General features: G+C 44.7%; 1 long non-coding RNA gene across 2 annotated transcripts in view; it reads left to right on the top strand.

The window, feature by feature from the left end:
- The first annotated feature begins 14,077 nt into the window (after nucleotides 1–14,077).
- The window catches only part of LOC127667551 (uncharacterized), a 25,830-nt gene continuing 13,052 nt past the window's right edge, over nucleotides 14,078–26,855 (top strand). The window contains exons 1-4 of one of the 2 annotated variants that reach the window (XR_007973896.1): nucleotides 14,078–14,488; nucleotides 19,090–19,241; nucleotides 19,569–19,842; nucleotides 21,732–23,235. This is a non-coding gene — a long non-coding RNA (uncharacterized LOC127667551). Of the gene's footprint in view, nucleotides 14,489–19,089; nucleotides 19,242–19,568; nucleotides 19,843–21,731; nucleotides 23,236–26,855 lie in introns of those variants that run through there. The other variant, XR_007973897.1, reaches the window with a different exon arrangement.

Here is a 26,855-nt window from a genome sequence, read left to right as displayed (position 1 = left end):
GAGGCTATCTTGCTTATGTTAATTGATGTGGGAAGGTCCATCTTACCTATGGGCAGGACCATTTCCTGGGCATGGAATACTGAACTCTACATAGTGAAAAATGCAAACTGAATAGTAGCATACGTGTGTTCATTGCTCTCCTCTGACTGTGGACCTACTGTGAGGAGCTGCTTCAAGCTCCTGCTACTTTGACTGCCCTACTGTGATGGACTGCACATTGAGCTTTGAACTAAAATGAGCTGTCCCTTCCCCAAGTTGCTTTTGGCAGTGTATTCCATCACGCCAACAGGAAAAGAACCTCAGACAGTATATGTATATACATCCGCATGTATATTCATAGTCACATATATTCAAATAAATGTTCATTTTCTTCATTGTTGTCTGACAGCTTTCTGGAAATCCCTTTCTTCTAAACCACTTTATAAGCCATGCTGGAAACGTCTGCCTGTTTGCATTATTATCACAATTTGAATACATGTGGTTTTAGGCGGTTTTATTTTTCATATGATGTAGCTCCAAGATTAAATTCTGCTTACAATGAACAGGCCGCCCCGGCTGATGGATCACAGCCTGTGGCTCCCTCGAAGGACTAATTACTCAAGATTAAATTAAACTGGTAAAACGGAGCCAACAGCTTTGATATCTAATAGAGAGGTCTAGGTAGAGATGAGAAAATGTGAAATGCCCATTACAAGGCAGGTGGGCATTGTGTCAACGCCTCTATGTACCACGGTGTCAGAAAAGGGTGCAGATATGGCTCATTAGCTAAACATACTGGAGTAGAGAGGGTGTGTGCATTTGTACAGAATATATCTTTCTTTTTTATTCCAGATTCAGTGTGAGATACCATAGAGCATTGGGCCCATTTCCAGCCGTGCTCTCCTACCCCCTGTACCACCTGTGGTCAGCTCCTGATGGAGAAACAATGGCTGACCCAAAGATGCAGAACAGAACAGCTATGCCTGGAGCTCCCACCTCTGGGATCACCACAGTCATGGTTTTGTCTGAATGCCGTGTTATTTACTGATAGCCTCCTGCCCGATAAATATGGTACCATCCATTGTCTATGCAAGGAGCTCTCTGTAGATGATTGCATTTAATTTTCATAACAGCGATAGGATGCAGGCATTCTTATTGTTTTCATTTTATAGATGGGGACTCTAAGGTATAGAGGCAGTACAAGTGAAAAGGCATCATTCTAAACAGAATCCCATCCTTACTTTGGAGTTCGACAGAGAGGAGGGTGTTTCAGTTCTGATTGGCTAGTCATGTCTGCAGAGGACTTGGATAAGAAGTAGTATGTGCGAGGTATTAAACCCTGTCGCTCTGTTTAGATTGAATGGCAGTGGCGGGTCCCACCTTTAAGTAGATTTTGCATTTGTTGTCATTCCATGAAGTGAAATTCAGGATCTGTGCCGCACATGACAAGGATGGAAGCTGTGCTGGGTGGTTTATTGTATTTCTCGCTATCCTCGTGTCCAGTCCCGGCAGAGCCACGCTGCTGTTATGTTAAGGGTGAGCTCTAACTTATCCCAAATTAAAGGCTGCAGAGTCATGACTAATTGATTTTGATTTAATGGGATTTTACTCTTATCTATTGCCTATCTCTATAAGTGTTATTTCCTAATGAAGGTATTCTGCGAACGGAGGCTTAGGAGAAAAAGCGATCAATAGCTTAAACCAGTTGTGGGATTTTTATGTTCTCCCCAGCTTCTGGCTGCATTGCTGTTCTCAGTCTGTGGTGCCTTCCCTGAAACTGTCTTTGTGTTTTACGTGTGGTGTCACTGGGAGCTGAGACTCCGGTTACAATGGTTCCTGGGGGAATAGCTTAGTAAGTACGGAGCCTGGGGAGGTTCCCAGAATGGGATTAGGTTCAGTGACCTGGAAGTGGATTTCTTGATGAGAGTGTGGCTGGGTTGCTCTGAGGTTTGATGGATGGTTCTGGAAGTCATGCTCCTAGGAACTGAAAGCTGTCTCTATTGTGCTACGGTAAGGGTCTGAGTACTTGCCAAAGCTCATGGTGCCTTTCCCAAGGCTTGTCCAGGCCTCTGCATTGTCTTAAGGCACCATCCATTTTTTTTTTGTCATATACAGCTTTTATATTCATTCATTCATTCATTCATTCATTCATTCATTCACTTTACATCATGATCACAGCCCCCTCCCTCCTCTCTTCCCAGTCCCACCCTCACACCCCTTTTCACATTTTCCCTTTCCTTTTCTCCTCAGAGAAGGGGAGCTCCTCATGCCCCATGGGTACCAACCTACCTTGGCACCTCAAGTCTCAGCAGGACTAGGTGCATCTTCTCCTAGTGAGGCCAGACAAGGCAGCCCAGCTAGGGGATCCAATGGCAGGCAACAGAGTCAGAGACAGCTCCAATTGTTTGGGACCCACATGAAGACCACGCTGGACGTCGGCTGCATGAGTGTAGGAGGCCTGCACCATCCATCTTTATTTTACTTCCTTTCTTGGTTTCCTTTCAGACATCAAAGATGTAGATCTCATTTGCTCTCCATGGAAACCACAAACCCTTCCTTAGGGAGTTTTCCATTTCGAAGCATCTCCTTTGAATCGGGCTGGCTGGGGGAAGTTCACACTTGGGCTCATATTCATTTTAATTCTCTCAGTGGGCTTCATGCTATTTTAAAGATGAAGGAAACTAAAGTAAGAAGATGAAGGACTGTTGATACTCTCCTCAGGGTGAGGAAGTGGATTTGACTCAGGTCTGTCAGAGGTCCTACCTGTGGGGTGTCTTCATCTGACCTGAGACCCCGTTTTCGTCTCCTCCTTCCCCAAACAATAGCTGCCTCTTGCAGGTTACGTTTGCCTGGGCCATTATTCTCTATGCTTGCTGATTTCCTGGTTTGTTCTGCTTCTCCACAGCAGAGTGCCGCCTCTTTAAAACATGAGCCCTGTCATATTCCTCCCTCGGAACAAAACTATTTGTGTATGCCTCTTGCTCTCCAGATGATCCCAAGCGCAGCCCCTTGACCTGCTTCTGCCTCTGTCCCATGCTGTTGCTAGTGCACCGACTATAAGCATGCTTGTGCTTGCATGCCTCACCATCAGCCCCAGAACTCCTTTGGTTCTCTTTTCCCATCATTCTTTGCCTTCTTTACACTCTCCTATCTAAAACCAGCATGTCTCTTCTTACCCTCAACTGCTTTGTCTGAAGGCCACTTCTCTGCGAAGCCTTGGGTCACCCCACTTAGAACACTCCTACGAGCGGGACAGTGTCCTCTTTCTTCCCTGGGTTCAGGATTGCCCAGTCTCCTGCTTACTCATAACCTGTCTGTGGGGATCCCTGCAGACTCTACTGTCTGCAGAGAGATGACCTGTGATGGGGAGTAGGAGACCTGGCTCAGGACAATTTAACTGGGTTGGTTAAAACTACTGGAGTTTGACCCCAAACACTGTTTCCACATATTTAAACACAGTACAACATTGGAAAAAGGTTCTTTCATGACAATTATCATAATAAAGCTTAGGGCAGGACTGTAGCAAAACTCCTTTACAAAGTATGTGTCTTTTTGCAAAGTACCTAGGACCTCTTCTATGAGAAAGGGTTCTATTAACTGAGAAATAATGCTCAGGATAAGGGTCTAGGGAGGAAGGGTTTGTAATAAGCATAACAGTAAAACCCTTTAGCAAATGACATGGGACCCCTTTCATAAGGATGGGTTCTATTGACTGAGAAGCACTTCTCAGGATAACGGAGATTTGGGTGAAGTCTGGCTCCTCAGAATAGCAAAAGACCACCAGGCTCTTAAACAACATCCACTTCCAACCTTCCAGGGTGGAAAACAGGTGTGTACATCTCTTCCATCAAAGACAAAATCCTGTGTGTTTAACAATTATGCTTTCTCTATTGCTAGCTGTATGCACAGGGTTTCACGTCCTTCTACACTGATCCGATTCAAATATGCCACACTCTGGGTATCAGGACCCAGAATCATCTTCCCAGGCTATCTAGCCTTCTCCTGGGCCTGAATAATGGGCTTTGATTTCTAAGGACAGAAGGACAGATAACTAGAGGCCGCGTTATAGGGGACAGGTGTGTGTGTGGATGAGGCCTGAATTTACAGATACAAGCACACATGGGGGGCCATTTGCAGTGTGTCATCAAACAGAGTGGAAATGAAGGAGTGGAGCTGGAGCTCAGAGCACTCCTTCCTGGGCTACTCTAGGGTACAATGTCTACCTACCATCACACTTTTTCTTTCCTTAGGAGAGGTTGCTGGAACTCTTCATGGTTATCCACACTGGGAATTCTGTGGGTTAGACTAGGGATGTGTGAGTCAGGGCCAAGGGTTTTGTTTTGCTAAAGGAGTTAAATCTGGAATGATCTAGTGGACAGGAGGAATCGGCCAGTTTGCAAGGCTAAAGGCTTTGCCTTTGAATTGTCATCGGTTTTTTGAAAAGAGATCTCTAGGTTGGGTTTCAGATCCTTCCCAGACTCTGCTGGTGAGCACCGTGCCATAGGAGGACATGTCATTCCTGGCTCTGCCCTCTCCCTATGTCAGAAGCAAGGCTATCTCTGTCAGTACCATTTAAGAGGAACAATGACAGACTCCGGTCTTCAGGAATAGGACAAGCGGAGGCCTGATCCGTGAAAGGGTGTTTTCATGGAAGAGAGGACGCAAGGGTACTTACCCTGAAATCAATGTTATATTTAATTCATCTTGTGAACACTCTGCAAATAACTGGCCACAGAGCCCACAATGCTCTGGGGATTAAAAGAAGAAAGCTGTAGAACACTGTACCCTGTGGGATTTAGGTTTTACTTAAAAGTGATTAATGAAGATATGTGTTTATCTACCATCTCTTTGTCATCTCCCTGTCTATTCCCCTGTCCCTATCACTTATCATTTATATCTGCCACCTATCTTTAAATGTATATGCTGCCTGCAATATTTTGGAGGAAGAAAAGCTTTTAACTGAAACTCAACAACATCACCCCCACCCTCACCTCCCTTTTATGAAGAAAACTTGAATCTTGCCATTCGGGATACTTAGAACATTTCTGAGCTGAACTTTGATCTTTGGGGAATGATCAGTGAATTAGAAGATCCCCTTGATGCTCTCTTATAAGGAGGCAGCTGCTGCGGGGGTGGGGGGGCTGTGGCAATGTATTATTGGTGAGAAGAGGGAGCAGCTGTCTGACTGGAGAATTTCTCTGCTGTCTTAGCAGTTCTCCTGTTCCTGGGCCAGGTAAAAGAGGCTCCCATCTCTTTGTGCACCTGTGTCTGTCCCTAGGCAGAGAGAGCACACAGATTTCCTTGAGCCATGTTGAATTCTTACTGGTTGCTCCTTCCTGGGTAGGAAAATTTCTTTCAGGGACAGATTCAGTTCTCTTTCACCTGAATATTGGGTGTAGAACCAGTAGTTCCTTTCTATGACATTGCTAACTACTAATGTTCTCAGTCTAATCAAGTAGTGCTAGGTTCCTTTCTGTGTCCCATGCACTCAGGGATGACGATGACCTGAGGTCAAATAACCAATCCTTTCGTGCTTACTGAAGAAGACGGCCTTCAAGCAAGACTTCCATTGTCAGCATCGGGGATTAAGCAGAGGCAGAAACACTGCTATTCAGGGTCGTGTACTGCAAGGGGGAGGATATGTGTGATTCTCAGCCTTCCTTTCACTCATTGGCTCCCCTCCCCAGCATCCCATCATTGTATATGGATCCCTGAACTCCATGGACTATTCCTGGTCTACTCAGGACAACTCATAGATTGTTTACTTTGCTTTCTTTATAGATGCTACAAGCAATGCTTCTGGAATGTTTTTGTAAATGTCTCCCAGGACTCCTGTGGGAGAATCCTTCTAGAGTTGTCATATAGTAAAGGATTTATTTTCCTAGTGTCTGACACAAAGCTTCAAAATAAACCCTGCAAACTCCCAAGTGCTAGGAGTACGTTTTGTCTTGCTTATAAGGTGACTTCAGGACAGGCTTCCATCCAGCTGGGACCATCAGCTGCCTGAACTCCAAGGACAGGAGATGGTTGAAGATGTCATTCATGCACATTGCCAAGGACTTATTGATCATGTGTGTGCAGTGGAACCCAAGGAAAAAAAAACCTCAGAGAGTACACTGAGTTCTGAACTCAGGACCATTCCAGCTCACTGTGAGTGTTGTCTGACTTATGCGCTATGCTCTGGAAGTCATTCTAACGCAGTGTCAAAGGCAAGGGGTGGGTTTGAAGAAGCCTTACCTTCCAGCCAATTGGTCAGAAGTTCCAGTGCTTTCTGGATTGGGTCCCCATGCTGGGCTTTGCCCTTATCCTCTGGGGCTCTGTAGTAACTGCGTCTGTAATGTTGGGTTGTTTTGCAGTAGCACTCTCTTTGCAGTACTCTGCTTGGAAATAGCCCAAGTGCATCTATCTGGGGGTAGAATTGCTGCCAAGAGGGTCCCTAGATCGTCTGACCAATTCAGTGCAGCATTTGGCCACTCCTGGCCATTGACAAATGGTGGGTTTTCTGATTTATACTGGTCTGGTGGTTTTATTGATTTCCCAATGTGGTTTTAATTTCAGTTTCCATATTTCCTAAAGAGGTTGAATAACTTTTCATGTTTCTTGACTGTTCAGGTTTTTTTCTATAAAATGCTTGTCCATCTATTTTATGTTTCTTTATGAAGTTGCTTTCTTGTTACAAGTAGATGATAGTATTTTGTGCGTTGGCTTTGGACTTTCTTCTTGACGTCTTTGGAAGATTTTTTAATACACTACTAATTAGTCAATTTTTTTCTGATTTTAGTTCTTAAATTTTTCATATTTAAATGTTTGATCTGCCTGTGATATATTGGTAGGCATGATGTACAGGCTAAACCACCACCTTCTACATTAACAATTGCTCTGCTACACCTTATTGATCAGCCTTTCTTTGCTATGGACATGCTATAAATCAGTTTTCCATGGATGAGAACTTGTTTCTGGCCATCGGCTCTATTTCACCGTGGATTCTGTCTCACCATTAGTCTACCTCACCTTGAACTTGCTCTCACCATCAGTTTATCTCATCTAGAACTCGATCTCACTATGGGTCTATCTCATAGTGATTTCTGTCTCATTGTGTGTTCAATTTCACTGTGGATTTTATTTCTCTGTGGGTCTATCTCACTATAGGTCTATCTCACCTTGGGGTTATCTCACTGTAGTTCTATCTTACTGTGGGTCTATCTCACTGTGGATTCTATCTTACTATGGTTCTATTTCACCTTGGACTCTGTTTCATTGTGAGTCTCTGATGTGGATGGTGGTCTACTAGTCAATTCATGCCAGTGATAGAGATAAATTGGGGGTCTGCTCTTAGGATTTGGTCTCCTTAGTGAAAGAATTTAAAAATGGACTCCTTCGGAAGCTTTAAGACAATTCTATGACAGTTTAAAATACCCCTTTGGGGGCAGGCATGTTAGAAATCTCAACAGCTGCCTCAAAGAGAGAAGGAAAGAAAGTCTTGCTGTTTGAGTTTTGAGCATGGAGGGTCATCATATGGTAGAGGGCAGCCATGGGGACAAGGAGTAAGGGAGCTTCAAAGATTAGAAAAGAGATACTTAGAGAGAGAGAGAGAGAGAGAGAGAGAGAGAGAGAGAGAGAGAGAGAGAGGAGGAAGAGGAGGAGGAGGAGAAGAAGAAGAGGAAGAAGAAGAGGGTGAGGAGGAGGAGAGGAGAGGAGAAGAAAAAGGACAAAAGTGTGCTTTTCTGAGTTAGGATTCAGCAGCAGGGTGAGCAAAACCACTGAACTTCATGGTTTCCCAGCGTGTGTAGATTTCAATGTGGGGTGGGATTCTGGAAAAGGAAAGTACAGTATTTCATCAGTGGAATACTTTCTCTGCCTAACTCCTTAGCATGGCTTAAGGTGCACCTGCCTTCCTATCAAAGTGGTCTTGCCTTCCTGAGGGGAGGTCCTGCCTCTTGGGGGTGGTCTTTTAGTCAGTTATTGACCCTGTGGATTTAGAATGTCAGGAGTCACCCTCCCCCCCAGTGGGGGCAGAGATTCTAATCTCTTGGTCAGAAGGTTTTTCCCTTAGTGGGCTTGACTGCTACTCCAACTTCTCCTTTCAGAAGAGGTAACCCTCAGATCACTTACGAACTAGATGCAGAGTCAGAGCTCCCAAACACTTCTGTTGCCTCTGGCCTCTGGCATGAATGAGGGTACTAAGAGACCCTGCGTCATTCTGGCTTTCAACCAAGAAAGACATTTACCTTAATTCACCTAGTCAGAACCTCTTGTTCTCATTACCAAAGGCATGCTGCCTTCATTGCACTGAGTTAAAGTTGCCAGAGAGAAGTCACATCTACACTGACCGTTCTGTAAAGGATCAGTAACTCAGAACTTCAGTGACTATGGAGACGTTAGAGCCTTAGTCCTGGTGAGACACTTTGACTAGCTATTCATTGCCAGTCCTCCTCGAGTCTGACCTCTGGGTCATTAGATAACTTACTGGGCTCATGGAAGAGTCTTTGCTATAACTACCTACTTGATGGGTTCATTGATGTATTTAAATGAGTTTTGATTTACGATTTTCTTTGTGTTGTTACTATAAAAACCTCACAAAACTGTTCCCATGTTGGAACATGGGTTTTGGAGAATGTAAATCAGTGTCACAAGCCATGTCTCTTATTCCTTTTAATATGAGAGCTGTGTATATCATTAGGTCTATTTGGTATCTGCTATGACAAATTATACCAATTCATTTAAACCTCTTCATTTTGTTCTTCTAAATATAAGCATAATGGAATCAGTGGGGGAGGTTCTGTTGAAATAATTCCTGGAATTCTGCTTAGAATTTCATTAAATCTGAAAGTGAATTTTGGAATAATTGATTATTATTGATATTAATTAATACTATCAACCCATTGGATATGGTATGTCTCTCCATCCAGTTGGGTATTCCTTAACAGTGTTCAAGGTGGACTTGGAGGTTTTTCTTCAGTTTACTCATACTTCTTTGCTCTTGTAAATTACATCATTTTTGCCAACACCCAGAATCTCTCTTTGCTTTACAACTAGAACTACAATAAACACTTCTGCGTATACTGAATTACAATCCTGCCTTAGAATATACTTGGAATTTATTCTTGATAGTGGCATTATGGCTTCCCTTATGGGGAATGCATATCCTTATTTGACGAAATTCCTACATTGGCTCTTCATAGGAACTCTTACTAGCAGCCTGAGGCTATCTCTTTGTTATTTTAATTTGCTTTTCTTCATTTCTTTTGAGCACCTATTTAAGAATTTACTGGATTTTTTTTTTCTCCTTTAAAATACATGTTCCTACATTTTGTTCAATTTCTCTCTTTTTCTTCTCTAGTGGATGGTCTTGATCCATCTAGTGGATTGGCTAGATATTCTTATCTTGATTTTAGTTATTGCTTGTACATCTTTCTAAATTGTTTGCTTATTAAGCTTGCTTATGATATGCTACATTGAACACTGTGATGGTCAGGGTTTGTTTCTATCAATGTGAGGGCACACCATGACCAAGGCAATCCGGGGAGGAAAGGGTATGCTTGGTCTACACTTCCATATCGTTCATTGTTGTTCATCGTTGAAGGATGTCAGGTCTGGAGCTCAGACAGGGCAGGGACCTGGAGGCAGGAGCTGGTGCAGAGGCCAGGGAGGGTGCTGCTTACTGGCTTGTTCATATGGCTTGCTTAGCCTGCTTTCTTGTAGAATGCAGGACAGGCAGCCCTGAAGACGGCCCCCGCCCACAATGGGCTGGGCCCTTTGCCATCAATCACTAATTAAGAAAATGCCCTCTACAGGCGTGTCTACAGCTTGATCTCCTGGAGGCATTTTCTTAATTGAGGTTCCCTCCTCTCAGATGACTCTAGCTTATGTCAAGTTGACATAAAACTGGCCAGCACAAGCACAAATAGTTCACCTTGAGGATATCAGTTTTAGCCCTCATTTGCCTTTGATTTATGCTTTTGAAAATTACCTTACAAAATTCCTTCTTTGCTTCATTAAGATCACAAAATACTGACAATTAGGGGATTAATTATATATTTGTATTATATTTCATATTTAGGTCTTTGATCCCTCAGCATCCCACTGTCTGCTTCCTGTATGCAATATGTCAGTTAGCTTATGCTGTCATGCATTAATATCTGGCATGTAACTTGTGTCTCAGTGTATGGGTGTGTGGCTGTGTGTTGCTTAAACCTACAGCTTCCACCCTGTCCTCGCCATTCTCTTCCAATACAGAAAACACTCATCAATATGTTAATATGCCTTTGTGGGTTATCTTATCATTTCTTGGGAAAAACCATTTCTTTACTTTTAAAAGGTGATTTGCCTATCCATGCATTTCTAGTCTTCCACATACAGTTATAATTTAATTATTTATTACTTTAAAAGAGTTTATTGAGTTCCTACAGAAGTCCAAATGGATTTTGATAGTATTAGGTTTAGACGTTAGTTTCGGCAGAACATATATATTTATAACATAAGTAATGCTATTCAGGAAAATGATATTTCACATGTCTGTATTCGCTGCAACATTTTAAAGTGTTCTTTATTGGATTAAAACGTTTCTTCAGAGGTATTGTCTGTATCCTTGGGACAACATTTCTCTAGATTTGTAAAGTGTTAAAAACATTAATTATGATTATGTATGTGCTCCTGTGTGTCACAGTGCCCTCATGGAGGTCAGAGGTCAGCTTGTGGAAGTCAGTTCTCTTCTCCTACCCCACAAGTCCAGGTGATCAAACTCGCCATCAGTCTTGGGGGTAGAGAAGTCTTTGTCCAGTCAGCAGCCTTGGTCCTTAGGTTCTTTTTGCACTGATCTGAGCTGTTATGTTTTGTTTCACATATATCTAGAAAAGTCACCTCACAAATTGATGAGTTTTGTAGGTAAAGTCTCTTTTCTGATCCCTTATGTGGGCATGTTTTTATTTCTTTTGAACAAATACCCAGGAGTACTCGATTCCTCCTTGTGTTATATAGAGAATGTATGTTTAACTGAAACCACACTGCTAGTATGTTTTCTGAAATGACTAAAACCACTTTGTCCTAGCAACGGACGAGAGCTCAGGTTGTTCAATAGCTTTGTCAGCACTTGGGATCTTTTAAAGTTTAGCTATTGAAATGGGTATGTCGTATTTCTGACATCTATTTTCAATTTTGCAATTTGGAGTTTTCATTTGTAGAAGTTCTATTCACACCTTTTCAAATCCATTCAGCCATTTTAAGACAAGTTTGCTCCTTCCCTGTCTCTCATTCCTCTTCTCTTCCTTCTGAAGTCTGCTTGTTTCTAATAGATCCAGTTTTCAGAGCAGTACAATAGAACAGGGTGAAGGCGCAGAGGCCTCCCATATTCCTGCTCCCACATGTGCACGGCCTCCTCACTGTTGACACCCCAGACCAGAGAGTTGTATTGTTACAGTCACCCACAGTGAGGCATCAGTGGCACGCACTGTCGCAGGCCCCTGTCTGTCTTGGTACTGTCCATTACGTAGGCTCTGACAGAGTTAACAACCCTGTCAGCCATTACTGTTCAGCACAGAGTATTGTCTATCCACCCTCTTCTCACAGTCCTAGGCTCACCATCCTTTCTACAGTGTGTATATTTTTTTTCCTTTTCCAGAATGTTCTAGATTTGGAGCCATGCACTATATAACCTTTCCAGACTGGCTTCTTCCACTCAGCGTAATGGATGTTATGTGTATCAGCCCTCTCTCCTTTAGGAAAACATTAAAGATGGTTGGTGAGATGGATCAGTGGGTAGATGCTTGCCACAGAAACGCGGAGACCTGGACTTAAACCCAGACATCTATTGAAAAAGCGGGGCATAGTGGTATATGTCTGCATCTCCAGTGCGAGGCTCATCGGGGACAAGAGAGGATCCTTGGATCTTGTCGGTCAGCCAGCAGTGAGGGCTGCAGTGTGGACTGGGAGCAAGAGACCCTGCCTCAAAAACATGGGGTAGAAAGTGATGGGGGAGACATCCAAAGCTGACTCCTGGCTTCCAAAAAATTTTTACTGCAAGCACATGCATACATGCAATGTGTACATACATACACAGGGACGTGTGCACACACATGCACAGAAGGCAGAAGAAAAGGAGAAATCAGGAGATGTACTTTATATGTGGCATGCACTAACCTACCAGTGAAGGTATTTTCAACTCTCATTTTCTATTTTCTCAGCTTCTCTGGGTCCTGATTCCTTGTTGACTGTGAGCTTATTATTTAGACATTTATCTGAAGGAACGCTTTGAAGGTTGGCTTGGAGATGCCTTCCTTCAGATAAAGAAGGTGTTATTTGCTGTCAACCTCCCGAAGAATTACCACCCTAGGACTATTTGAACTGAATTCTCACCTTGGGGTTTTTGAAGTCAACCACACAGTTTGAATTCAGCCTGTGAACTTGAATGACTCTAACCTGAAACTACAAATTCTGTTTTCTCTCTTCTGCTCATCACAAAGCAGTTAAGTGAAGACAGAAAGGTTTCCTTGCAGTCCCCGGAGAAGTGGGTTTGCAGTCTTAACAGCAGATGTAGTGTTTAAGATTCTCACTTTTCCTTGCAAGAAGTGGGGTGGGGGGGTGAGTCTGGGGGTGGGGGTGGAGGGAGTGGTCTCCTGCTATATACACTTTTGCCCCTGAAGGAGCCTCCGGGGTTTGTGATCTCCTCTCACGAAAAGCAGGAAGAAAGTGGATTTTGGACAAGGAATCAGCATTCTGTACAGCAAACACAATCTTAAATAAAAAGCCCATTAGTATCACAGACACAACCACGCTGGAAAATGAGAGGAAACAAGGGGCGGGAGCAGCCGCCAGTCCGTGAAGGCTTAACCGGAAGATGGAGTGAGTATGCACTTAGGTCTCAGGACCCTCCTTTACCATTAAGATTCAATGACCATTTCCTCATCCTAGAGCAGTCGCTGTGTCTGTTGTGGCTTGTAGGGGTCAACCAGCCACACATTTAATTCATATAGTGATACATATTCCCCCTGAAGATACAGCTCAGTAGAGTGCTCTCCTAGCATGCACGAGACTCTGGGTTCTTGCATTCTGGCACCGTAAAACCGCTGCAACCTGGACAGAGATATTGCTGGCATGCATAAGAAAGAGCAAAGAGGAGTACCCTGCAACTCAGTGTGAGCAAACACCTAGAACTGTCAGTCACTCCCAGTGCTGACAGAGCTGCCTTGTGTTTGCTCTTGCGGACGATGCTCTGCAAGAATTCTTGCTGTCTGTTCTAGTCCATTTTGCATTGCTCTAACAATATACCCAAGGCTGTACTTCCCAAGAAAACAAGTTTATTTGTCTCACAGTTCTTGGAGAGGCAAGAAATGGAAAGATCAGGTACCTACAACTGGGCTTTGTGCCATAAAACCTTGCATGGAAGGAATTATTATAAGGTGAGAATGCAAAGAGAGAGAGAGAGAGAGACACACAGAGAGAGAGAGACAGAGAGACACAGAGACAGAGAGACAGAGAGACACACACACACAGAGACACAGAGACACACACAGAGAGAGAGACAGAGACAGACAGACAGACAGACACACACACACACACACACACACACACACACACACACACAGAGAGAGAGAGAGAGAGAGAGAGAGAGAGAGAGAGAGAGAGAGAGAGAGAGAAATCGATCCAGTGAAAGCTAACTAGCATTATTACAACCTGCTCTTGTGGAAACCAATTCAGTCCTTTGAGACTTAACCCACTCCTATGAAATGGGCATTAATCTCTCCAAGGGCAATGCTCCCCGGTGATTTAAACACCTCCTAATGGCCTTACCTATTAAAGGTTCCACCCTGCTCAGTATCATTATATGGAGGACTGATTCTCCAGCACACGAGTCTTTAGGGAACAGACCATATCCACATCACAGCACTGTCTTAGGAACTCATTAAGATAAGTTACTAGGTGCAGAATCATGGGGGAAATGTAGACTGACTTCAATTTGGAGAGGTATTACTGAATTTTTCCTCAGTTACTCTCTCCTCAGCAGAGTGTGGGAGTTCCCTTCCCCTAATACCCAGCCAACTCTGGTTATAATTAATTAAAAAAAAAAACCTGTGCTCATCTACTAGCTGAAATATTGTTTTAATTTCCACTTGTGTTATTACCAGTGAGGTTGAACATCCTTTTTCAATTTGTTTTTCTTCTCTAATTTCTTTGTGCGTGCTCTTTGCAAATTCTTCCATTAGGGTAGGTTCCCCCCCAACCCCCCACCCCCGCTTTTGATTTGCAAGAGCTATTTTTACATTGTAGATATGTGTCTGTGGTTGATGGCCGATTGGTGTCCTGCTTGAGATCTCAGAGTTATTCCAGATGAAGTTACCGAAACTCGGTCATTGTTCCACTGTCTCCATACTCACTCTCCTCTTCTCCCCTTGCTTCAACCACACAGCTGGCAGCATTGGAAGCAGCCCAGAGGACTGGATACCCTGACATAATGGAGTCTCCAGGGAACCCAGGAATCCTATAAAAGGACCTAGCCCTGCTTTGGATGACAAATGTGAGAGATGCTCATGCCCACAGCTCTGCTTTGCAGGGTGCAGGGGAGATAGATGTACTGTCATTTTCTTTAAAGAAATTTCCTGTTGAGACTCAGTTATCTTCTTTCTTTCTCTTGGGAACAGTTTGTTAAATCAAGTTAGCTAAGATTTCACTCAGAGTTGTATTCCTTTAACATTTGTCTCTGCATCTCACTGGATTAAAAAAAAGCACACACACACACACACACACACACACAAACACACACACAGCCAGTCAGTGGTGGTGTACACCTTTAGGCCCAGCACTAGAGAGGCAGAGACAGGCATATCTCTGAATTCCAGGCCAGCCTGGGCTACAGAGCCAGTTTGAGGACAGGCAGAGCTACACACAGAAGCCCTGTCTTAGAAAAGGAAAACAAAACAAAATACAAAGCAAAAAAATCTCAGGTGATCTGGCTGTCCACAAGGGACAGGTTGCAAATGTTTTCCCTAATTTAATTTTATTTTAGTAAGTACATGACCTTTGGCCGTCTAAGGAAAATGCTGTTGAGCTTTAACTATTTAGAAACAATCCTTATTATGTTTTTATAAGTTAGGATGTACTTGTCTGCCGATAGCAGAATTCACGACAGAGGCACTTAGACCCTCACCAAATGCATCAGTTCACATAAAAGGATATCAAGTGGTCAAATGGAGTCTTGGATGGTCCCATGTTTTTTATTAGTAAACTCTGTGGAGGTTCTTGATCCACTTGGAGTTGAGCTTAGTACAAGGAGATAAGAATGGATCAATTCCCATTCTTCTGCATGCTGACCTCCAGCTGAACCAGCACCATTTGTAGAAAAGGCTATCTTTTTTTCCACTGGATGTTTTCAGCTCCTTTGTCAACGATCAAGTGACCATAGGTGTGTGGGTTCATTTCTGGGTCTTCAATCCTATTTGATTGATCCACTTGCCTGACATTGTACCGATACCATGCAGTTTTTATCACTATTGCTCTGTAGTAATGTTTGAGGTCTGGGATACTGATTCCCCCAGAAGTTCTTTTACTGTTGAGAATAGTTTTAGCTATCCTGGGTTTTTTGTTATTCCAGATGAATTTGAGAATTGCTCTTTCTAACTCTATGAAGAACTGAGTTGGGATTTTGATGGGGATTGCATTGAATCTATATATTGCTTTTGGCAAGATAGCCATTTTAACTATATTAATCCTGCCAATCCATGAGCATGGAAGATTTTTCCATTTTCTGAGGTCTTCTTCGATTTCCTTCTTCAGAGATCTGAAGTTCTTGTCGTATAGGTCTTTCACTTGTTTGGTTAGAGTCACCCCAAGATACTTTATGCTATTTGTGGCTATTGTGAAGGGCGTCATTTCCATAATTTCTTTCTCAGTCTGCTTATCCTTTGAATATATAAAGGCTACTGATTTGCTTGAGTTGATTTTGTAACCAGCCACTTTGCTGAAGTTGTTTATCAGCTGTAGGAGCTCCACATAAAACCTGACACACTGAAACTAATAGGAAAGAAACTGGGGAAGACCCTTGAGGACATGGGCACAGGGGAAAAGTTCCTGAACAGAACACCAATAGCTTATGTTCTAAGATTAAGAATTGACAAATGGGACCTCATAAATTACAAAGTTTCTGTAAGGCAAAGGACACTGTCAAAAGGATAAAACGTCAACAGATTGGGAAAGGGATCTTCACCAACCCTAAATCTGACAGAGGGGCTAATATCTAATATATACAAAGAACTCAAGAAGGTAGACCCCAGAGAACCAAATAACCCTATTAAAAAGAGGGGTACAGAGCTAATCAAAGAATTTTCACATGAAGAACTTCCGGATGGCTGAAAAGCACCTTAAGAAATGTTCAACATCATTAATCATTAGGGAAATGCAAATCAAAACAACCCTGAGATTTCACCTCACATCAGTCAGAATGGCTAAGGTTAAAAACTCAGGAGACAGCAGGTATTGGTGAGGATGTGGAGAAAGAGGAACACTCCTCCACTGCTGGTGGGATTGCAAGATGGTACAACCACTTGGCAATCATTCTGGCTGTTCCTCAGAAATCTGGGCATGACACTTCCAGAGGACCCTGCTATATGACTCCTGGGCATATACCCAGAGGATTCTCCGGCACGCAATAAGGACACATGCTCCACTATGTTTATAGCAGCCCTATTTGTAGTAGCTAGAAGCTAGAAAGAACCCAGGTGTCCCTCAATGGAGGAATGGATACAAAAAATGTGGTATATTTATACAACTATAAGTACTATTCAGCCATTAGAAACACTGAATTCATGAAATTTTTAGACGAATGGATGGAACTGGTGAGGCAACCCAGTCTCAAAAGATCAATCATGGTATGCACTCACTGATAAGTGGACATTAGCCTAGAAACTTGGAATACCCAAGACATAATCCACATATTAAATGATGTCCAAGAAGAATTGAGGAGTGGCCCCTGGTTCTGGAAAGACTCAGTGCAGCAGTGTCGGGGAATACGAGAACAGGGAAGTGGGAAAGAGTAGATGGAGGAACAGGGGGAGGGAAGAGGGCTTATAGGACTTTCGGGGAGTGGGGAGCTAGAAAAGGGGAAATCATTTGAAATGTAAATAAAGAATATATCAAATAAAATAGAGAACTGGGAACATTAAAAAAAAAAGTAACCTCTGAAAACTGATGTTACTTGTAGTTAGAGGCTGCCTGCCAGAGAGGGTGATTGTTCAGTCAGCCTTGCTCACATTCAGAGGCAAAGGGAGAGAGAGGGAGAGAGAGAGAGGGAGAGAGAGAGAGAGAGAGAGAGAGAGAGAGAAAGAGAGAGAGAGAGAGAGAGAGAGAGAGAGAGGAGGGAGAGAGAGAGAGAGGAGGGAGAGAGAGAGAGGAGGGAGGAAGGGAGAGAGGGAGAGAGAGAGAGGAGGGAGGAAGGGAGAGAGGGAGAGAGAGAGGGAGAGAGAGAGGAGGGAGAGAGAGAGGAGAGAGAGAGAGAAAGAGAGAGAGAGGAGAGAGAGAGGGAAAGAGAGAGAGGGAGGGAGGGAGAGAGAGAGAGAGAGAGGGAGGGAGGGAGAGAGAGAGGAGAGAGAGCATCTTGTTTGACTTGTGTCTGCTGAGAAAGCTTTCTCAGAAGTTCCTATTACACATTTCACATGTCTCAGGTGGTGCAAGCTTTCCATCTATGAAGCCATTAGGAGAGGTTTTCTGTACTCAGACTTTATCAAGGGTCCTCAGGGAGTGGTCCCAGGCTACCAATACTAGTCCTTTGAGGTGAAACTCAGAACTCAGAGACCCATCTCAAAATACTCAGTCAGAAATACTGTATGAGTTTCTTTGTCACTGTGATAAAATACCTGAAGGAAACAGCTTAGGGAAGGAAAGATGGATTCTGATTCATGGATCAGGGGATATGGCCGATCATGGGCAGGAAATGCACAGCCATGGTCAGCTCTTAGCTGGTACAACAGTAACATGAGGTGGCTGGTTACCTTGCTGTTGGCTGTCAAGGATCCAAGGGATCTATAACCTATAAGGTCTGTTTTCTAGAGACCTATGTATTCCAGTTAAGCCCCACCTCCTAAAGGCTCCACAGTCTCCCAAAACAGCACCACCATCGGGGGACCACATCTCCAAACACACAAATCTATAGGGAACATTTTACATTGAGATCATAACAGCGGCTCCACACGTGCTTCTGATGAAGGGGCACATTGAGATACATTTGCTTCCCATAAGAACTAGGTCATTGTTGAGGGAACTGGGTAGGAGAGGGGATGAGGAGGGGGACATGGATGGCGCTATCAGGGGTGGGGCGTGGGTGTTAGAGGGAGGGCTGGGAGTGAGAATAGAAATGGGTGGCAGGTTGTCTCTGTAAGTAGCTGCAGGTCTGGGACAGGACAGGGGAGGATACAGGGAGCCTTCACACATGGGCACGTACACACACACACACATACACACACACACACACACACAGGGGGGGAGGCTTAGGCAGACATATAGTGCTCATGATTTTACACTTGCTTTTTGTGTTTAATTGGTCTGGGAGATCATTCATGCCAATGCCTATTAATCTTCCTATTTATACCAGCTATTCTTTTACACAAACATTACGCTATTTATTCAATGGGTCTCCTGTTGAAGCACCTTTGGGCCATTCTACTGTCTTGCAAACAGGACTGCAGTGACTGTCTGTGTCCATTGATCTTTGTGTGTGGGGAGATAGGTAGAGGTCGAATTTATGGCTTATACAACAATCATTTAAAATTTTGCTTGGTGTGGAGGTGCCATACCTGTAATCCCAGTACCCTGGGAGCAGAGACAGGCAGAACTCTGAGAGTTCGAGGCCACCCTGGTCTATATAGTGAGTTGCAGGCAGGCAGGGCTATACAGTGAGACTCTGCCTTTTAACAAAAAAAGTTCCCCAGTAAAATGGCGCCAGTTTGCTATCCTGCTGTGAATCCATGAATGTTCTTGTCACACTGAGTGTTAAACCATGCTTAAGTTATGTGACAAACAAAACTATTGTTATTTTAAGGTACATCTATTTATTTGTTACACATTTTTCTTAGTTATGGAGAAAGTTGGCCATTTTTAAATAGAATTTATGCTTTGTCTTTTTTCTAGGCATTGGTCTCACACAAATTGAATGTATAGGCTTTTCTTGAAGGATCCTGGCTTTAGTATCACGCAAGGGAACATCTCAGCACCGCGCCAGGAAGGTGACTTGCTGACTGGATGGATGTTACATCCAGATCTCCGAACCAACAGTGGTCAAGGTGAACTGTGCAGCTTATCCAAAACTTTTCAGGGACACACTTCTTGGGTGCACCGTGATTCATGTGTATATCTTTCCCACCCACATACCCGTGAAAGGGGGAGCAATCAAGGCTGGCTTCATTTCTGAGAGTTTGGTGGAGGGCAAGGTACAGGACAGCTCTAGGCTGCCTGGGTTCTGGTGGAATCCCCTGCAGGTCCCCATGCTCTCCCTAATGTTGTTTGTCTCCCATGCCTGCCACCTAGTTGATCCTCTGAAGGCTGCTTTCAAATACCAGCTCCTCTGGGTCTTGTTAAAATACTTTATCAATGTCCATCTTTCCCAGCAGGGGTGACCTTTGCCTCGCCTTTGCTGTCACTACCTGACTTGGATAACCTCCAAAGGCAGGTTGCCATGGCAATCGCATTCAGCCCAACCAAATCTGGCTTCTGTATCTTATTAAATGTTCCCTAAAAAGGAAATCACACCGTTCATACGGAGCAGTAATGTTTAGCGGCCCATCTTCCTCCTGTCTCCCAGCCAAGCTCGGGCCAGTCTGTCCACTGTAGGGAGTTGACTGGTCGCCCTGCTGACTTCCCTTCTTCCTAATCTCGGTTGTCATGGTAAGTACTTAGGTTCTAGGAGGGGAGACAATGGGAGGGGGTGGCTATGGCAAATGTCAATCTGCCACTCAAAAGACAGTTTTACAGCACCAATCCAACAGCACTAGCAAACATCAGGATCAGGTGCATAATGAGGCCACGTTAGAGACACTAATTGGAAGGATCTCCTTCTCTTCTCCATCTTTGTTTTATTGTGATACCCACTCCCCCCAGACTGCAGCTTTCACATGGACTCTCATTAAATCCGAGCAGATAATCTACTGCTCTCTGCTCTGGGAGAGGAGTGGGCACACCCAATGGTTGCTGGTGACTTCCTGGAGCTTTTCAGGTTTCCACCCCTGATTAGCATAGAGGGGAGGGCCAGAGACATTCCACACCTACAGAGCCTGCAGAAGGCTTTGGGCTCTCTGTCCCCTCCCCACAACAGCCAGTCTAGAGAAAGAGAAGAATCAGAAGCAAGGTATATATCTTAGAACAATAACGTTTAGTGGCCTCCATGGAATCGGTTTGTCAGTGACCCTGACCTCTGTAGGCAGTGATCCCAAGTTTGCCTCGAATGGAGGGGAGATCTGACCTTCTGGGTGGAACACAGAGAAAAGGAGTATGAGGTAGGGAGAGAAGAGGCTTTGCGGGGTAGAGTGAGGGCATCACGTCCTTCTGGATGGCCTTTCCCACTGGGGAAGTCTGCTGGGGTGGCCACGATGAAGATGGGCTTGGAGGGTACTACACTCAGTCCTCAGACTGCAGGGCCTAGACGTCTGAGAACAAGATGCTGGCAGGTTAGGCTCCTCCTGAGGCCTCTCTGCTTGCTTTGGAGAGGCTGTGCCCGGATGCCACCAGATCCTGTTTTTCCACATGTGCAAACCTGTATCTTAATCTCCTCTTATAGGCACTCCAGAAGGTCAGGGCAGTCTTTCGTAGCCTAAGGAGATAGTGAGATCTTACAGAAAACCCCAGCTTCTGCCCCGAAGCTACTGGAAAGGAGGCTGTAGGCTCTGTCTCCTAGACATTGAAGGCTCAGAAACCTTGGCCTCATTTGCTGTCAGAGATCCTTGTACTTATACATCTTGTTGATACATGAGGGCCAGGTGGCAGTCTAAGACATCATGGCCATCTGTTCTTTGTGTAATAATGGGAGGGAGCAGAGCTGACCGCTGTGGAGAAGTGGGTGGAGCAGTGTATCAGCCTCTGGTGCTTACCCAGGGGACTCAGAACATGTCACTGCTGCAGACTGAAGCAACCAACTTGGCTAAGAGGAATGAGGAGAAGAGTGCCCAAGTCCTCATGTCACGAGGTCACTCCTCCCCCATTCCTTTTGCGTCACTCACTTGAACGTCACTCACTTGAACATATTTACAAGCACTGAGTTGGGTCCTAAAACAACACCTCCTCTGGAAATAAGAATATGGCAGTTACTCCTCTCTCCTCAGGGGAGAAGAGAGAGACTGGGGGATCTCCCCGTTGGCTTTGCCTGCCTTGGAGCCGGTGCTGCTGGTTGTGATGACGCAGTAGCTAGATTCTCTGAGCTTCTAAGTCTCAATGTGTGATAGACACTGCACGGGGGATTTTATGGAAACCCCCCTATCCAGGCCCTAGGGATTTATATTAATGACTTCTCTCATTGCTATGACAAAATACTGTACAAAAGCAATGTAAGGGAAGAAAGATTTTTTTTTTGGTTTTTTGGTTTGTTTTGGTTAATTGTTTTGAAAGGGATGCAGTCAACTGGGGCGGGAAGGTATAGTAGTGGGAACCTGAGGTTGGTTACTTTGTATCCACGGTTGGGAAGGAAAAAGAAAGGGAGAGGGAGGGGAAGAGGAAGGGGAAGGGGAGGGAGAGGGAGAGGGAGCCCAATGCTTATCTTATTCTCTCTTTTGTACTTAATCTAGGAGCCCAGCTCATGGGACAGTGATGCCCACATTCAGTCTTCCCTCTTCAGTTAAACCTCTTTGAAAATGTCACCTCAGACATGTCTGCAAGAGTGGGTCAAACCTAGGAAATTAAGATTGAAACAGAAAAAATGCCCTATCAGTGACAGAAGCCACACTCTGACTCCCCAGGTTGACAGAGGGACCCCAAGAACCCTGGAGTGCCTGTCCTGAGTATTTGATAGAAGAAGGCACCAACAGCAATGATTCTGGGTTTCCCAGGAGGTAAAGACAGAAGTGGCTAAGCGTTCAGAGAGAGCAGCCCCGCTGTGCGATATGTGTGTGTGCTTGTGTGTGTGTGCGCGCGCTTGTGTGTGTGTGCATGCATGTACATATACTTGTACATTCTCATTGTCCATTCGGCTCCGGGTAGGGCCCCATTTATCTCCACCATGACTACAGCTTTTTTGTATACAACTGGTCTAAGCTCGAACCATCTTTCTGAACCTGCAGAGAAGTGAGTTCATCACTGGGGCTGCTAGGACCTCCAATAGTGTGCCATCAGGTTTTAAAATGTGAACAGTTTCAATCCTTGATAACTTCTGTATGCCTGAGACCACCCCGTCCTCTAGACACAAAGAATGGCATCAAACCGCAGCTCCTGGTAAAGCCTGCCTGGCTCTGACCACATTATCAGGAAGGCCAGGAATCCCAGGCAGAAAACATTTTAGGAAAGATTTGTTTTTATTTGTATGTGTGTTGTATGTGTGTGAGGGGGCATGTGTGCACTTGCCCGAGTTGACAGTTGGCTTCAAGGAAAAGATGACATCCCCACTACTGTATACTGTCATCATGCAGTCCCCAGGACTGGGCCACATCCCCGGGGAAGTGAAGGAATCCTACACTGGCTCAGTTGGACTTTTTCCTGACCCTGTGAAATGACGGCTTCACAATGAAACAAACTTGACTTCTGATGCAACGAAGCCATCTTTGTTACTGGCCTGCAACACTGAGGAATATGATTCCTGCCTCTTGTTCACATTACAGGAAAGGCCTTTTTCTTCAGGAGGCAGAGCTCTGGGCTTGCTTGCAAACTGGCCATTGGAAAAGTGGGGAGAAGCTGGTCTTAGCTAGGGATTTAGGGGTGTGGGCTTGCATGGGGGCAAGGTCAGAGTGTGACCAGAAGGAACATGATGCGTCAGAGGATTCTGCTAGGCCTCTCATCTCTGGAAGGGAGTAAGCAGACAGCGGTCAGAGTCTCAGCATAGGGTAAATTGCCATGGACGTGGGCTTTCTGAAGCAAATTTTCTTTTAAAAGAAAGAGATGGCTCTGCGCGTGGGCAGCCTGCTGCGCGTGCCCTCTCGCTGGGATCAGCCTGGTGCTGTGTCTTCTACTTCATATTTCTTCTTTATTTTTCCATCTGTGCCTAAGAGACTCGCCCACACTGGCGCTTGCTGGGTCAGGCACTGACAAATTACTCCTCAAATGGAGAACTGTAATACACATGGTCTGATATAGGGGAACCTGAAATAAATTGTGCTAAGACTCATACGGTGTGACAAAATGTATGTGACACACACACACATACACACACACACATACATACACACACACACACACACACACACACACACACACACACACACACTTTCTAGCCAAGAAAGTTTCTGCTACATTCCCAAGGAATCCACATTTTGTTCTTTGTTTTTCCTTTTGGAATTCTTGAGTCAGGGTCTCACTGTGTAGCTCAAACTCAGAACTGTGTGGTCCTCCTGCCTCAGTCTCCCTAGTACCACCATGCTTAGCTCTCATGGCTTTGTTTCTCATACTCTTTGTTTCATGCGTGTGACATGTTTGGGTTCGCATTTGCACATAGGACACAGGGTAAAGTCAGGTGTCTCCATTCATTCTTCCCCCCTCACAGTTTTGAGATCCAGTTCCAGTCAGCGTAGGGACTGGTTGATCCATTTAGACTGCCTGGCCAGTGAGCACTGGGAAGAACCCAGTCTCCACCTCCCTAGAGCTAGCGTTGTTGGCTTGTACCACTACGTCCGGCTTGAGATCATTGTTAAAGCGTCTGTCTGGAGATCAGGACTGAGGCCCTCATGCTTAGGTGACGAGTACTTTACTGAGTGAGTCATTTCTCCAGCCCCTCTGGCTTATTTCACTGAGAATGAACACTAGAACGCCAGCTCACCCTTTAGTACCCTTCCCCTTCCCACCTGGTCTAGAAAGCAGCACATAGGAAGCATGCAGTGTTTCCCACAACCTCCTTCAAATTCAGCAGTGAGCAGGGCATGATCCAGCCCCTTGCCTTAGTCCCACCACCACCCGACCAAAGGTTCCCACAATGCTGCCTCTTACAAGTGATGCGAGGCTGGGCTCCCTTCCACTCCTGGATGCCATACTTCATCTAACACGTGCCCTTATAAAGATCATTTTTAGCGACAGGCGTGATAGCTTTCCAAAACAGCTCTGCTTTCTAACAAGAAGCAGAGGAATAGGTAGCCGTGACTGAGCCTACCAGAATCTTTGCAGCTGTTAGGTGAACAGGGATCTAAAATAGTTGGTTTCCAATAATGATGGCGGGAGCCCTGACTCTCCCTAGAGTCCTAAGTATTTGTTTTCAGGAGCAGAGGAAAGCTAGGAGATTGCCACCCCCCTTCGCATGGAGGGATTTTGTCAGTTTTATTTGTGGAGGAAGGTTGCTGAAATAGATCTAAACACCATGTGACTAAGCAATCAATGATGGGTCTAAGAAGCAGCAGCCTTCACCCTAGGGAAGACTGGAAGGTTGGGGTATTTTGCCCTGGTGTTGGGTTTTAGGACACTCATGTGTTGGTCTGAGTCTTAGCCAAACCTAAGGAAGCAATGTGAAGACCATCTTCTCAGTCCTGATCCTGTTGGGACTAATGTCATTGGAGTTTGAGGCATGGTCCCATCTTCTGCTTTGAGTAAGGCTGTGGAGTAGCTGTTTTCTGTCGATCTATTTGACTGACAGACTAGACTCATTAGTAAGTCTCACAGCAGCCCAGCCTGTCCTGAGGAGAGGTGTGGCAATTACGGAGGGCATGCTTCAGGAAAACCTAGCCACCCTTTCCCTTTCAATCTCAGACCCATGGGCTTTAGGGCAGGCCCATCAGGGTCCACATCCTACCTAGCTCCGTGAGTTTTGACAACTTGAAATTTCAGCAGATTCTCCCATAAAGTGGAGCACACAGTGCTTAGCTGCTAAGGACACCACGAGAATGGAACTGGGACACTTCACATGTAGAGAAGGGACTCACTGCATTAAGTTACCACAGCCACCATGATCATCGCTATACATTAGTGAGTTACGTTCACAGTGTAGTTCAGGCGGCCTGGTAAGTTGGAGCTGCACACGACATTTCAGTGTAACATGTTACACTGAAGCATAATACTGTCACTCAACAATGAACTCCCGAGCTCACACCCTCACTGCATTCAGGAGGGCAAGGTCTGAGGTGACAGGGAGGGTCTTTTAGGGGTTTATGGTTTTCTGCAAGGGCATGAACTTCTTTCCTACTCACAAGATGACTACATTAGGTAAGTTTTAAAAAGAGCATCTTCTTGTGCTCCCCTCTCATCGTTGACAGTAATGGGGCAGGAAGGAGGCACCAGCTGTGCCCGGTGTTGTGAACCTCTTGAAGCTTGGCTCATTAGAGAAGCCAAAATGCTTAGTGGATTTCCTGAGAGAATGCTTCCAAATAACTTAACAGAGAGTGGCTTGAAAGAAGTGGAAAAAGGCATTTTGTTCTCTCAAGGAGCCTATCGAATGCTCAGTCCAAACACCCCCGTAACTAATTCATTACTTTACACCACACAGACATCTTTTAAATTAGGCAGAATACAGATGAGTCTTGTTTTGTGCCATTAATTTCAATGGTTTTACACCAATATTTGAATCACTAGCTTTTCTTTTCCTTTGGAGGCAGACCAAAGCAGGCTGAATCTACTTGCATTAAAGCCATTCATGAGCCCCCAGCCGCTCAGTCTTGCAGATGGAACACCATATGTTCTGGCTCCACCTCCATATGGATCGGCAGTATGCGATCCAAGGATAGAAAGCACCGTTTCTTCCCATCCGCCTTCACGGTCACCTCTAACCCGAGAGCTCTTTCCATTCTGCATGGGAGTAAGCAAATTCATTCAAGAAGGAGCTAGAAACACGAGGAACATTGGAAGGAGTGTGTTTTGTTTTCTCGTGCCCCTTTCCACGCAGATATCCACACGCTCAATCCTATCTGGTGCTTCCATGGTATGGCACTTGGAACGATTCCATTTTCAGGTTTCCAGGAATAGGTCAGACCCTTTTTTGCTTGAAAGCATTTTATTTTATTATATATATATATTTTTGCAAATATCAGGAGACTCTAGAAATAGTGAATTAAGGGTCTGGTCCACGCAAAGGCATTTGTATCTAATCTAATGTTTCCTGCAAGGAGCTTAGGAAGGAATAAAGGGACTGCTGTCCAGGAGAGAAGAGCCAATATGGGCTTCATTGGCCAACTAGAGTAAAGGCTTCAGGTTTTCTAGGGAAAGACGGACCAATGGTTATTGAGACGTAAGGACTCCTTTCCCTCATCTAGGGTGAGAAGGTTGAAAGGACCCTGAACCGGTCCTTTCTAGCCCTTCTCCATTATTAACTGGCTTCATGACCTCCAGAAACGGAGATGTGACATTCCTCACATATAAAATAAAGGAATAAGAGAGGTCTGGTGATGGCTACAGATCCGTCTCTCATCCTGTAGGACGATGCTATGGAAGAGGGGTGGGATGGGGGTGGGGGCTTGGTGTTCATGGTGGTGGCATGGGCTAGATGCTGATCCAACAGTGTGTATGCTTACTGTGTATTCAGACCGAGGTGGCCCTCACAGCCACAGCATTCTGTAACCACGATTCAGTGTGCTCACGTGAACGGGTGTGCTATTAACGACTAAGGAACGACGCCTCAGCTTTGTCACGTGTTCTAACAACACTAAAGCCTCTGCGTACACTCTTATCCACCTGATTGAGGCAGTGAAGTTTTACGTCTTAGCAAGGATCAGTTAGCACTAGCCTCAGACCACTGGGTGCCTTGGAAGCACAGACGCTTTGAATCTGGAAATTTTATTTTGATGTAA

This window comes from Apodemus sylvaticus, chromosome 1 (assembly GCF_947179515.1).
Source record: "Apodemus sylvaticus chromosome 1, mApoSyl1.1, whole genome shotgun sequence".
In the NCBI taxonomy this organism is placed as follows: Eukaryota; Metazoa; Chordata; class Mammalia; order Rodentia; family Muridae; genus Apodemus; species Apodemus sylvaticus.
The sequence above is the reverse complement of the archived record's forward strand: the minus strand, read 5'-3'. Positions and strand labels throughout refer to the sequence as shown.